The 14,839-nt window shown below is 43.4% G+C and overlaps 1 protein-coding gene across 1 annotated transcript in view; it reads right to left on the bottom strand.

Annotated features, from left to right (window-relative positions):
• The window catches only part of BTBD3 (BTB domain containing 3), a 28,745-nt gene extending 19,160 nt beyond the window's left edge, over window positions 1–9,585 (bottom strand). The window contains exon 1 of the mRNA XM_080930987.1: window positions 9,482–9,585. The gene's annotated coding sequence lies outside the window, so the exon portion shown is untranslated. The remainder of the gene's footprint in view (window positions 1–9,481) is intronic.
• Between the last annotated feature and the right edge of the window lie 5,254 nt (window positions 9,586–14,839).

Raw genomic sequence — 14,839 nt, 5'->3', positions numbered from 1 at the left:
GGAAAGGATGATAAATTCTGTAATCCACATGAAAGAAGCAAAGCAGTCATATGAATAACCAAAAAAAATTATAATTAAAAAGACTTTTTTGTGTCTCTGAGACATGTTTCATCTGTATTTAACATTGAATAGATGAAATTTCCACTACATTAGACACACCCAATCTTCAAACATATCAGTAAAAGCTGCATGTGTGAATAGGGCAGTTCAAAAACTCATGCCTTCCCAGCACACAGCCGCTGCTCACGTCTAGGTTCAGATCATTTCCTAACAGACGGAACAGTCCATCGCTTATGTGTGTCTTGTTCTAAGTCCCTGTATCAATCTGTCCGCTGTGTGAAAGGAAACCAAGGCAGATCTACGAGTCAGCTAGAATCTACACATTCCCTCACAGAACTGGCGTAAGATGAACTTTATTCTGGTGAAGAATAAAAGAAAGAGAAAAGAAATGAGATGGTTAAGTTCTCCTGGCTATAAAAATAGGTTTCTGGGTATAATGTACACCTATTCTGTGTGGACCTGTTTAATTAAGTCTCCTACATCTTAAAGACTGCCGATCTGCACTGCTTGGGGAAGTCGGGAGGCACCAGTGAGAGACTCCCAGAACAGCATCTGGTGGTAGTGATGCAGAACAGTCTCCACAGGAGAGCTCTGTGCCACAAACAGATAGGAAGGGATTTGCTTCACAAACTCTAAAAGAAGAGACTGTTCCACAATCTGACTCTTTTCCCTGTCATGCAAAGCCTGTGGAAGGTCACCCCAGCAAACACCAGAAGGAAGGGAAGATAGGAGGACAGAGTAAATCATTTTACCTTCCTTTTACCTTCCGTGCCCCAGCCACACCAAGAACGGGACATGTAGGCAACTGGTGGACACCTGAGTGACTGAGGATTCGTCCAACTCTCCATTCCTTAGCTATCTCCCAAGTAACTTAGAGTCACGTCCCATGGCATCTAAGAGAAGCTGCAGTAAAAGCATCCAACGTGTCAGGTCCGACGCTTGAGTATACACCTATTCATACGGTTATGAAGGGGAAGCCTGCACAAGGCATTTCTCATGAAACTCAAAAGAGAACGGTTGCCTCAAGTGAAGCTTTTGTGCAATTGGTGTGAGTCAAACCTTCAACATTTGTAAGCCATTGTTACCTCAGAGAATTAGCAAGGTGTGCTTATCAAGACCCTGATAGACAGTTTCTCAAAAGAGGGTAAGTCTGGCATTTCAAGAAACCCTGACAGTGTTTATTCCTGATGGTGAATTTCAAGCCTCTCGGCAAAAGTCAGAAATTTTAGAAACGGATTATGAAGTCAGAAAGCTTCCCAGTACTTAATTAACACTGCTGTGATGAAAACAGCTATCGTATTATTTGACTCCGGGATACTATATGATGAAACGAGCCATAACTCAGTGAACCAGTGTTTTCTAACAACAATGCAGAGAATCACGAACTGGTTAAAAATGAGACATATATCAGCAAAACCGTACACTTCAAAAAATCCATCTGAAGTAAAAGATGAGCCAATAGCTCTGAGCATGACAGAGGTACTAACACTGCTTTGAAAATCTATATGGCAATTAAACAAGCAAAAGACCCTTTCACGTGGTCAGGTACATCCTGATGGTGATGTGAAGCCAAGCCTGAGCCATCTGCAAACAGGAGCTCAGGACTAACCCAAGCTGTGTGGAGATATTCATGACGACACTGAGGAAATCAGCTAAAAACTTCAGGGGACACATGATGAATGGATTTCAGATACACTAAGTGAACGGTAAGTAGCAAATTACCTGGAACTTTTATTCAAATAAAGAAGCTCTATGCATTCGCTAAAGATGTGCTGACGTCAACTGGAGGAAATGTGAGGAGGGCTGGACTGCACACCTTTCTCTCTATTGCTGCCCACATTCAGACAGTCCACTTTCCAACAGACACTCTCTAGCTTCAAGCACCCTAGAGTCTTATGGCCCTAAGCTCCCAGAGAGTGAAGGAGACCACCCTCATCCCAGTCAGCACGGACAGGGAGCAGGGGAAGGGCACAGGATGAGATCCCACCAGCTGCCAGCAGCCCCTTGAAGCCTGAACCTTCCTCCTTAAAAGGTGCTTCTGGAAACCTTCTCGGCATTTGTAATGCTGATGGTAAGATTAAGAGTTTAATGGATTTCCAGGCTAGTTAGGCATGTAGATCAGCCTAAGTCACATTAAAAGCGTTTTGACTTATATTTTCCGTCAACAAACATTTAAAAATGGGTGGTGGTTGTTATCAGCAGCCAAGGGCCAAAGTTAGTCCCTGAGTAATAAGCCAGAATATGACAGAAAAACAAAACAGAACAAAAACAGCCGACACAGCGGAAGTGAGGTTGCCATTCAAAACGGAGAAACTCAGAAATGGATGAGCAGATTAGAAAACTAAAACCAAAACTCCCCCAGGGCTTAGGAAAGAGCAAACCACCTTCAGGAGACCCTCAACAAGGCACAGACCTATTAACAGGTCTATTTCCCCAGGAATACCCATTAATAGTTTGAACCTACAGGAAGCATGATTCATCATCCAAGAGGTCAAGCCTTACTTTCCTTTCAGTTTTGGTCAACAATACTATTAAGAACTCAATATAAAATGGGTTGTAACTGTGCTATTGAGTTCTCCTAATAACAAAATGTAGATCTAATCCGTTCCAAAGACAAGGCAAACTCATCAGAACAATGCTTCTCTAGCAGTCGGTTTGCGCAGATCACTGCCCAAGTGTTAGTCTCTGAGTATGCAGATAACTCTTACCCGTAAAATCCATACACATAGAAAAAGAAAACAAAAGAAAATATCCTGAATTTTGGACTTAGATGCTGGTTTCATGTATGTATAGAGAGCACCACCTTGATATAAAATTAGCCTGTGTATGTGTGTATATCACAATACAAATCTGAAGATCAAAGGACAATGTCTCGCCATAGGGAAGGGGGGGGCTGAGTCTTGATTGTATTCTTAGAGTCGAAGGACCCGAATGGAGGCTACAGACTAAGCAGACTAAAATGACAACCAGTGACTAAAGCAGGGAGGACAGCAGGGAGGCAGCTACGCCCCTTCTCAGGAAAACTCAAGGTAAAGAACTGAGACCCTCTGCTTCTGTGGATTTAATATTACATCTAACAATGTATCTCTGAATGGCTGTGCATTGTCAAAAATCACGTCACTGAAGAGGTTTCAGGGAGGGCACCAGAAGAAAATAGACTTAAGAGGCACATAAGAGATGCCCTGATACCAAAATCTCAGAGAGAGAGAGAGAGAGAGAGAGAGAGAGAGAGAGAGAGAGGGGGGCAGAGAGAGAGAGACAGAGACACACAGAGAGAGAGAGACAGAGAGAGACAGAGACAGAGAGACAGAGACAGAGAGAGAGACTTTAGAGGCAGACACACACAGATGGGCAAAGATCCAAGCAGCGGGACAGAACATCACTGAGAGCTACCAAGGAAACATGCTTTAAAGGCATCTCAGGCAGTGTTACTGTCTACCCCACTATACTAACATGTAGACTGACACCCAAGGATTCTAGCATCTACATAATGACCTGGTAACACACCTGTATAATTTAGTACTTCACAGGTAATACACCCATTTAATCCTAAGAGCCACTCTGCCTATGTTCACCATGAGCTACACATTCCTGAGCCTCATCCTCGCTGGTAGGATGATCAATCATCAGTGTTAGGCTCACAAGCGCCAAAGAGTTATGAATATACTATTGTCTTAGAAATGCACTGGAGGAAAAGGGAGTAAGACTGTGCTCACCCACAAGAGTATTTACAGTATACCCTCTATATGGTAGACATCTGGGACACTCAACAAACATCAATTTCATACCCCTCAGGACCCCAAGAGGACAACAGCAATGGAGGAGAGAAGCAATACACAAAGCCAAAATAATGACGTGGGTAATTTAGAAGGTAAGTTATGCCATAGAAAAAGAAAAGGCATACACTGCCATGACAGTGGGAGGGTTAGCTCTCGTTAGCGAAGACTTGAAGGGCGTGAGGAGCTCATGGAGGGATCTGGATGACGGGACTGAGTAATATTACAGGCAGAGGGAGAGTCCAGCACATAGACATTATGTGGGAATGTGCCTACTGTGTTCACGGGTTAGTTGGGAAGGATGAGCAGGGGAGAGTGGGAGAGGAGAAATGGGAGGTGGGCTCTGAGTTAGTGGGACAGGTTTGGGTAAGCCACGTGAATGATGAGGAACCGCCTGTGTGGCACAGAGGGCTCCGCAGAGTTTGAAGCCTACCCCGATTTAAAATTTGAAAGGACCATTCTGTGTGGAGGACGGTACAACTGCCTAGTATAAGAGGGGAGAGCAGAGACAACACAGGAGAGGAGACAAGAAAGAACCATTCTGGTAGTTCCGGCGATAGGGGGACGCTAAGGAAAGGAGACATTCCCCTTGGACGGCCACTGCCTTAGAGCCAGCAGGAAAGGAGCTAGCTCCTGGTTTAGGTTGAAGGCGCAGCTCTGAACAACCCCAGATGTAGGGTAGGAGAGAAAAGTCAAGATAGCATCAATGGCTTTCGAATGAATAGCCCTGGAAAGGAAGAGGGCAGCTGACAGGCCAGGTTTAGAGAGAGAGCAATGTTGGGCTTCTTAAACTGTCTTGTTTAAGGCAAGTAAGTCAGAACAGGTACATGGAGCTGTGAGCGACAACAGCAGTATCTGGAAACCGCAGAGGTGCAAAGCACGGAGGGGGCCTTTGGTCTATCCCACAGGAGCAAGAGAGAAAATGAACGGACAACCTGAATAAAAAAGAACTAAAGACCAATGGTACAGGAGGAGGATGTGGAGTAAGTACACAAATCAACTACAGAAGTGACTTGAGAAGACACGGTCAACTATTTCCCAAATAACCCACAGTATGTGACGCGTATCCCAAATCAAAGAAAACATGATTGCGCTCGAATACGTTACATTTCAGTCTTCTGGTGAATTTAACTTCCTAAAAAAATTACACAGAGATGGGATTGATCCAAACTGATAACTGAGACTCACGTGAGTGCGATACTTTAAGAAACACCAGTGGTAAGTGAGAAATAACAATGGCCACTTGCTTACATTCAAATGCCATCCTTCCAAACATGAAACACATCTTAACTGTAAATGAATGAAGGATAAATCCCCTTGTCCTGACATGAAACCACGGCAAACCAAAAGTCAAACTGTTCTGCTCTTCTGCTTATACATTAACAGTTACCGGTCATGGCTCGGAAGCATTTTAGAAGATTACAAAATGCTAGTGCGACTTTCAGTAAGGCCAAACTTTAAGATGTAATTATTACAAAACAGCAAACACGAGTGTCATTATCTGCACCCAAGAGAGTAAGATGCAATGCTTTTAGAGTAACAGGCAATCATAAAATAAATGCACAAAAACTCCTTTCCCTCATTCTGGCAAGCCAGTTTCATAAACAAAGTGCAAAAGGAAGAAATGAGAAAGTTCAGGGCCTTACTGAAGAACGTGAACTCTGCTGCTGAGCCAGACAGGAGGTCTGCAGAGCCAGCTTTCCTGTCTCCCAACAGGAGCACTGACCACTCTACAAGAGCACGGTGCTTGTCAAATGCAGCAAGTAATGTCCTTAAAGGACAGTGAAGTGCAATCACGTCCTTTTCATATACTCCGCCAAATAACAGCAGGCAGATCTTTCTCTAAGACACACCTTCCCGTTGTGTGACAGAGCCCAAGACTAAAGATGAGTTCTTCAACAAGTAAACTGAACGTGTTTACGAAACTATGCCAAGAGGATGCTGAGAGCCAACCAAACTCCTCCACAAACACTAGACCTTCCTTCAGTGGAGGAACACTGAACACATGGCAAGTAGAGTCGAGAAAATATGGAGGAAAAAGCAACAGCTTAAAATGGTTGCTGTCAGGTCTCAAAGAAACCTGGAACAAGTCTCACTCAGCAGTGCCCAAGTCTGTTCTCCCTATCCCTGTCCTAAGTCTCAGATCCTATACAACCTCAGTCATTTTGGCCACATGGTTTCTTGGCTCCTGTCTTGGTTCCCACGTGCTCTTTCCGTCCTCTCTTCTCTCCCTCTCCCCAGCTCTCTCCTCTCTAGGGCCAGTTCAGTCTGGACCCTTCCAGATGCTTCTTGGCTAGCTCTGCCTCCCATCTACAACAAAACCCTTCTCCTTAACCATACCTGGGAGGAGTCGAATCCTTACTTTTATTCAGTTACCCCTGGGGAGACAGACTAACAAACTGAGATAGAAGGCCACTGGGACAAAGTCTGAGAGATTTTTACAACTCTACAGATTAATATAAATCTAGCATCTTTGTCTGAAAGCACAGGTAAATGAAAGGCTTTCTTAAATCACATGACCCAATCTACCCAATTTATATGTATTCTAAATTTAAGACTTTGGCATAAAAATGGGGTTTGGTGTACTGGTGGGAAAAGGGCTAAGAGATTCAAATCTCCAAGGTTTCTGCTTAGTTTATTCTACCCCTGGACTTGTCAAACACAACCATTTATCAGGAAAAATCATAAAGGACAAAAGAGACAACTGGACTTAACGACATGGAAGTATAAAACTGTGGTAATGTGCAGTGCATTTTAACATAACAATGGCTTGAATATTTTGTTAAGGAAATGGAAGCATTTTATTGTCTGGAAAACACCAGAACACAAATTACCAACGAATGATTGAATGACTCTTCCAGGAGGAGCCCACATTAATACCTCCAAAAAGGCCTTTCTTCATGACTACCTCTCCTTCTCTTAAACCCTGTTCTTAAAATCTATATGCAGTTTTCAATAACTCCCAACTCCACTTCAAAAAACCCAAAGCCAAAACAAGTGAATAATGAATTTGTGTGTGTATCACATATTTAACTCACTTTTTAAAAAAAAATCACCATTTAAAAGCAAAGCAGGACTGGTACTAGCTCAAACAATTCTCAACAGCAATAAACCACCAACTTCAACAGTTATAAAGTATATTAAATCTAACTCAATTTTTATAGAAAACCAGGATGGATTAAGCACTCACTTGCTGGAACACCTGACCACAATGTAGGTAAAGAAGGGACAGGTCATTGCAAAAGCAAGTAAACAAGCCTCAAGAACCATAAAAAAGTTCACCTGGTTCTTGGGCTGTAAATCTTGCCCAACAAATCACTGATACTGAGACTTTCACACAGGGCACTGACCTAAGCTGTGCCTGTTTCCCTCAACTGCACTAAGCCCACATACTGTCACCATGAACATTTCCTTCCACAGTGCAACGGGGAGTAATGGCCTTGCAGGCTTTGGTTGATAGCAAGTTAACAAACTGTATTAGCTCACAAAAACAAAAGAGGCCCAATGCACGCTCAAAATCAGTGCAGCCCTAAGGGTACACTTGAATTCACAACACTTACTGCTTACAGTCAAGTCTGTAACACATAGGCAACATATGTCTCTCCTGCTTTACTGGGGTTTTGTTTCTTTGTTTTGGGTTTTGGTTTGGTTAGGTTTGGTTTTTGACCTTTGTGGGTGGCTAGAAGGAAGGAGTTCCCTGCCTTTCTCTCTCCCTTTGTCATTTTTAAGTATTATATTACACAAGTGGTTTTTTGTAAATAGTCTTGAAAAACACCTTCTAGGAATAAAAATTTAAAAAAAAATTAAAATGCCGACAGTGGCATTTTTTCCCTCACAAATTGTTAGAGTCACTTTTCTTCCCTCCCCCCACCCCCCCATTTCCTTTTTTGCTTTGCCTGGCTGTAGGATATTTCATGTTTATGAGCTGGTAGAACACAAAATTGTTTTTAAAAACATAGTTCACAATTCACAGGTTTGTGTGTGTGGAAGGAAAAGTGTTAGGATCATGGAATTTTGCTAAACAAATCAAGTGTGTACAGATCTGTGTTTCTGGAAGGGGTGAGGGCTACTCAGCGCTGAAAAGTACCCTTCCATAGAAACCTATAATTATCTCAGAAACAAAACCTGGAATGGACAACCTCATCTTTACCTATAATGAGGCCAAAGAACTTACAAGGGTGAATGAAAAGGAAGAGTCCAGCTTAGAACCCGATGGTAACAGGTCCCGCCCACTTCCCCTGGAGGACCCGTTGCTATGGAAACCCAGAGTAACCCTTTAGATTCAAGAAGCCTAAGAAATATTCTCCCAGAGACAGAGGTACATTAAATAGGAGGCCCTGTTATAGGGTTGGGAGGAAAGGTTAAAAGGAGATAGACAGCCTCGTGGCTGTAACAAGAGGTTGGGAGTGTGGGGTACGGAGTGGGGGGATTCAAAACGCCAGAGTCATACAGTTTAGCCCAACTTTTGACTTTGACTGTTAGGAAGTTTTCTCCCTCCTCTGCGGGAAACAAATCACTTTTGTGCATTTAGAGACCCCCCCCCCCCCACTTCCCAGTGGGAAACAAACCGCTGTTCTGTGTTCCGGACAAGGAGGAGTGAACTTTAATCCCAGCAATTACAGACCGAATGCTACTACTTTGTAAAACCTAAAGTCCTGACTTTCTCTTACCGCACCAGTAGTGTCTCTGAACTTAGAATTACAAGCGGATCTTTTTTTTTTTTTTACAAATAAATGCCTTGGGTTTGAGTTAGTCAACTGCGAACACGTGAGATTTAAAACTCCCTTGCGAATCTCCTCCAACAGACAAGTTTCGGAACTATCCTAGGGGCAGGATTTACAGAGGTGGCGGGAGTATTTCAAAAAGAAAAAAAAAGCCCACTTATCTTCAAAGGCCTTCTTTAAAAATAAACAAACAAATAGAACTAGCTAGGTCTTCTGCACGCTCACACGGGACAATAGGTTCCCTGACACACTATGCCGCACGCCCTAAACAATACTTTCTTTGAGATAAAGGCAGTAAGAGTCTTTCCTTCCCGAGGCAGCGAACCACCAAGAACAACCAAGACACCAAAGTTCAACCTCTAGGTTAGAGCGAATGGGGCCCTGCAAGGCGCTGGGAACTTGGAGGATGCACTTCTGCAGCAACAGGACGCCGGCGAGCGCGCACCTGCAGGGATCGGGGCAAAAAGGCGGGGCGCGGGTCCTCCGAACCCCCAGCCCCCCGACCCCGTCGGCCACGCCCCAATAAGTTTCTTGGGAGAAGTTTGCACCGGCCCTTAGGTGCTCTCGGTGCGCTCGGGACCGACTCCGCCCTGCACCCTGCAGGTGGCCGCCACCCCGTCCAGGACCTCCGCCCCCCACCGAGGTGCTTCGGCCCACGTCGTCCGCCCAGTCGCGGCCAGGCTCGCCTCGCCTGCTGGGGTCCCATCGGTCGCCCAGCTCTGCACCCTCCGCCCCGCAGCCCGCACGAAGCCCCGGTATCCCGTCGCCCGCCTTAACCCCCCCCCCCGACCCAACCCCGCTCCCCTCTCCTGCCGCCGCCCGAGCCCCCCTCGTTCGGCCACTCCCGCCTCCGGGCGCGCGCCCCCGCCCCGGGCCCACGCCGCGCACGCGCGCGGTTGCCCGCCACTCGCCCGCACTCACCGTCAACGTTCGGCGTGGCGACGAAGGACGCTACTCGCAGCTTCGACCAGGTGCCCGCTCCCGCTGGCCCGGTCCAGGAACTCGGGGATCCAGAGCCCGGAGGGCGAGGCGGGCACCCGCACGCAGGGCACGCTCCCCGGGACCGTGAACGCACGCCCGAGCGCCAGGAGGGGCCGGGAGGCGCTCCCGGAGGCTGCCCTGGATACGGGGCATGCGCAGAGCCCTCCCTCTGCCCCGGCCCTGCGAGTAGTGGGCGGGGCCTCTGGATGGCTGGAGAGAGGAGCTCTAGGGTTTGAGTCTCGCTGGAGACCTCTGTGTCCTTGCCCCACTCTGTGTCCCTGCCACTCCAGCTCACTCATTACATCAGATATTAGACTCTTGTGGAACCTCTGTTTTGTAGACTCCAGAGCAGTCTTCCGGAGTAGTAGACGAGTTGCCTTTGATTTTGGAACTCCCTTTATAGACTGATGAGTGTGAGATCCCTCAGCGTTCGAAAGAGCAAACATTAGATACAATCTTCAATGATGGAAGGAAGGAGAAAGGACGCAGTGTTAAACAAAAGCTTAGTTGAGAGACAGAAAACCAGGCAGAGCTGAAGTGAGAAGACAAACTCACCTGTTGGGGAATATACACACAAGGGCAAATTTTTATCAAGGAATCTGAGCTTGCGAATGCTCAGAAGCAAGACTACCCTGGATGCTGCTTAGAGGGTTAAAGTGGCAGAAATGCAGCTGAACTGCCTCTGGAAATAATCTTTAATGTTTGGCCCAAGATTCCAATAGTGAATAAATGGAAATTGCTTAAAATGGGAGACGGGGAATCCTGCGTTGGCCTTTTGAGGTACAATGATGCCTGAAATGTTTAGTTATCTAAGAAGTAGTGGAGTCCTAAGTTCAAGAATATTAAGACAGGGCTTGGGGTGAACCAACTCTCCTGAGTTACTGGTCAGCAAGGTCCCTGGAGACCAGAAAGCAATTTAAACTATCGTTACCGTTACTTGCTCACTGGGGCCACTATGGCTGAAGAAAATTCAACCTGCTTTGGTTACAAAACATAAACCAAGCTGTACTGTTCCAGAAGGTGCTGCCCAGGCTGCTGAGGGAGAACTGTCCTGAACAGTCTTAGGTGTGGAGCCTGCATGCTACACTACTAACTGTCCAGGCAAGATGAACTCACTGGTACAGTAATGGCAAATCTGTTATGGAGATAACCAACACCGTCTGGTCTTTGTTAGTTAGTTAGTTAGTTAGTTAGTTAGTTAGTTAGTTAGTTTGTTTGTTTGTTTGTTTGTTTGTTTGATCTGGAGCTTGCTTCCTAGAAAGAAATCGTCATCCACTATTATAGACTGGGTCAAAAAACTGTGGCTAGAAAACCGTGGGCCCGAGTGGAAAAGCTACTGTTGTCATTTTGCTAACAGTATATGATATGTCATATCTATCAAGTTGCTTACTGAATAATTTTTATGTCCGTAGATTTGATGGGTTCAGTAGGCAGCAGTTGCTATAGAGACTCATAACTGTTCAAAGTACCGAGAATAACTGTTGAAAGCTGATCTCTAAATTGAACATCAATAGCATTCCCCCAAAGGGCTCAGGAAATCCAGAAAGGATAGAAGAGAGGAGGACAGAGTTGCATCATGGAATGTGGCAGGGTCTTGTATCCTTAACCTGTTAGTTACTATGAGTATGAGCCTGCTCAAGGTTGGAGCCATCAACCTTCAGTCACAAAGCACCAAAGAGCTCAGCCGTCCTTACTCCTCCCTGAGGCTATGAATTCAGTGCTGGTTGCTATGGGATGGAAAGACCCTTCCTTCAGTGATGTAGTCATTGGTACAAGGCTGATTCAGAAAATAACCCCTTACCCATGCTCCTGTGAACAATTCTAACTAAACTTCAGGGATCATAAGAAAAACATAACACAAGACAACACAAGAGCATAAAATGAAAGAAAAAACAAAGAAGAGTGTGTTACCCAAGAAAGCAAAAAAGGATTCTGGTTGCTAAATATGATCTAAATGCATTATGTATGTATGTAAAAATGTCATGTCCATTAGTATGTATAATTAATATAGGTTTAAAAAATAAAGAGAAAGAACGTAAAGAACAGATGGAGAAGTTCCAGAGATTGTAACTCACAGAATGTCTCCTAGCTTTGCTTAATTCCCCTTTGAAGTAGTGACATGTTTAGCACGGCAGGCCCCTTCCATATGCCACTGGACCAACATCCTTGGTAAAAAATATATCAGCAGACAAATGACACCCACAAATCATACAGACACAAGCGCTAAATACTTATTTTAGTGTGAGTTTGGTCCTGTGAGAATGTCTCTTTGTTTATTTGAGAAACAATATGAAAAATGAGTATATGAGAAAGACAGTTGGGCTTTCCAAATCAAAGCCCCTTAGATAGAATGTGCATGCCATAATAAATGGCTTGTTTGTGCCCCAATCACTTAATGCCTCTGAGCCTTACCATGCCCACCTGTGATATGGGATCATAATAGTTATCTGGACAGTGCTTAGTTTTATGGTGGACTTTCTTGGCACAGATTCTAGATGGTTCAGGTAGGGTATGTTTGAGATGTCATTAACACATCTGAAGCTCTGAGAAAAACACTCTACTATTCACTGTTGTGAATTTCATCCAATCAGCTGAAAACCTCAAAAAACTAATCTGACTTTCCATAATCAAAAAAAAAAAAAAAAAAATTATCAGCAGTCAGCATTACGCAGCACTTCCCAGGGTCCCAAGGCTTCCATGCTGGCCCTCCAACCCTGAATAATCAAATAACCAATCTCTCTCTCTCTCTCTCTCTCTCTCTCTCTCTCTCTCTCTCTCTCCCTCCCTCCCTCCCTCCCTCTCCCTCTCTCTCCCTTCCTCCCTCCCTCCCCCTTCCCCATCTCTCCTTTTCTATCCCTCTCCCCCCTCCCTTCCTCCCTCCCCACTCCCCCCTCTCTCTCCCCTCATCTCTGTCTCTCCCTGTGTGTATCTGTTTCTATCTCTGTCTTTCTCGTCTGTTGATCTATATCATACTGGAGTATATGTGTGCCTTATATGTGTATTATTTGGCATATGCACATATAAGCTGCTTATCTAACATAGAGGAATAAATGTAAATTAAAGAAAAACAGAACATTCAAAGTTGAGTCATTTGTAAAAAGTTCCAAACCAAAACAAGACAGAGCTCTTTACAAGTAAGATCAGACCTTCTGACAAATAGGGATAGAAAGGATGACCACATCTTTGTAAACTAGCAAACTAAAAAATAGGTGCTATGTCTTTAAGTGAAAATGACCTTGAAGCACACAAAACCTCTATTTGAGTTTTGGCCCATCTTCTCTCAATCACAGGAACAACTTTCTGTTCTATAGACTGGATACTGCTTGGTTCATGGACCACTAACAAAAGCCAAGCCAACTTTAGGTTTTGTGCTTTGGCTGACATTGGTAACACACACACACACACACACACACACACACACACACAATTCATCCTATCTGTTCTGTTCCTTGAGCCAACTCTGCCTAATAAAACTTGTTTCTCAAGAATATTATGTAATTTAATTTTAATTAAAAGCCAAGCATTATTATCGTTAACTTGTTACCTTATGAAAAATCAAATTCAGGTATGTTAAAGTCCAGTACATAGTAGAAGATAATTTCCTGACAAATGCTATTATCTGTTAATGACCATCAGACATAAAATAAAAGTGGGAGAGATGGATATTTGCACCTTGAGAATACTTTTCTCTCAGTTCACTGGGTAATAAACACTTAAAAAACAGGTTTATGGGGTTAAAGAAAAAGATTCATATCCACAGTTACTACACAGGAAAGGTGACATATGTATAAAATTTAGTTGTTTATAAATAAATTTCCTAAATAGATACTGATAAAAAATAGATGTTAGGTATATAATAAAACACCAGACTTACAAAGATAGACATAAAAGACCTCATCAGCACATTTTATTCTAATTTCTGTTCTGGTTCTATTCTTTCTGTTTGCTGCCAGGATGGGAAAAACCCAGGAGCTTACTTCTGACAAAATTCCCAACTTCCCAGAGTAACTGCATACTGTAGCAATCAATCTATATCAGCATTTTTATTGATTTCTTTCTGGAGAGTCCAATAGCTAAGGGAGCATGCTAAAATGATTAAAATATTCCATTTAGTCTACAAATACTGCAATTTGTTATTCTAGGCAATGCCTCTATCTTAAGGGAATTTATTAAATAGTCCAAGAAAAAGAATCCTGACTATAATTTAGAAGAATGTGACAGGTACCTTAAGAGGAAATGAATGATTTGGCCAATTATACTTCATCAGATAGTTAATGCCAGGGGCTTTCTTTCCTCATGCTGGCCTCACTATGGTTCCTAACTTTCCATTTTGGTTTGGTAAAGGCCAATGAGGTATGACAGAATATTTTAAATAGGTTTCATTTGAGGCTGATAAGTCTTAGATAACTTAATATTCTCATTTCACCGACTCTCAGCTTCTCGGATGAAAGGACACAGAAAGGTGGGGTGACTCCGAAGTACAGCTTATTTAGATTTAAAACTCCTTCTTCCTCTTATCTTTTCTTGCTGTCTTGATTATTTTACTTAAAGGAGAGTTTAAGTGTAAAGTATAGAATAGTGTAAAGTATAGAATAGAAATTCTGCTGACATAATGGAGAATTTTTAACACAGGTACATGAAAAGCAACCATAATAAAAGGTTTAGTTTGGGCTGCTAATGGGACAGTTGATTAGAAGCTATTATAAGGTAGAGCATAATGACTGTTGTTGTACTTCTGTGACCAGCCATATTAGAAGGTAGTATCCTTTTCCTCTTTGGCAAAGCATAAAATGCTACTTCATAAAGTGCTCCAGAACTCACAAAAATAAATGATCAGGGAACAATTTTTAAATTATCAGGGTGTGTTCTTATGAGAATTTGGGAATACCTTCATTTTGTGATTGTGTCACGGCAATTGGAAATTAATTAATCTGGACAATCTATCCTAAAAATGGAAGAGTTTTAATAAAATCGGTGGGACAGGTCTCAAACTGTAAATGAAAACTATCGTTTGATGAATGGTAGCAGTGATAATAAAGGTTACAGTATACTGTGAGACAAATTGTTCAAAGATTTGTAAGCCTTGGAATCATGTCTAACAAGGTTACCTAATGTGCTATCTCCTAATTTTTTAATATTAAACTCAACCATCCTGCCTTGAGTCGCATGCAGCCCTCCCCCATGATCTTTTTTTATACTAACTCCATTCAAACCACCATATCCACGTCCATATTACAGTAGAATGCTGTCTCTTTCCGTAGCAGGTAATGTCACCCTAGAGGCTTCTTAATATGAGAT

The sequence above is a fragment of the Micromys minutus genome (assembly GCF_963924665.1).
Source record: "Micromys minutus genome assembly, chromosome: 17".
NCBI lineage: Eukaryota > Metazoa > Chordata > Mammalia > Rodentia > Muridae > Micromys > Micromys minutus.
The sequence above is the reverse complement of the archived record's forward strand: the minus strand, read 5'-3'. Positions and strand labels throughout refer to the sequence as shown.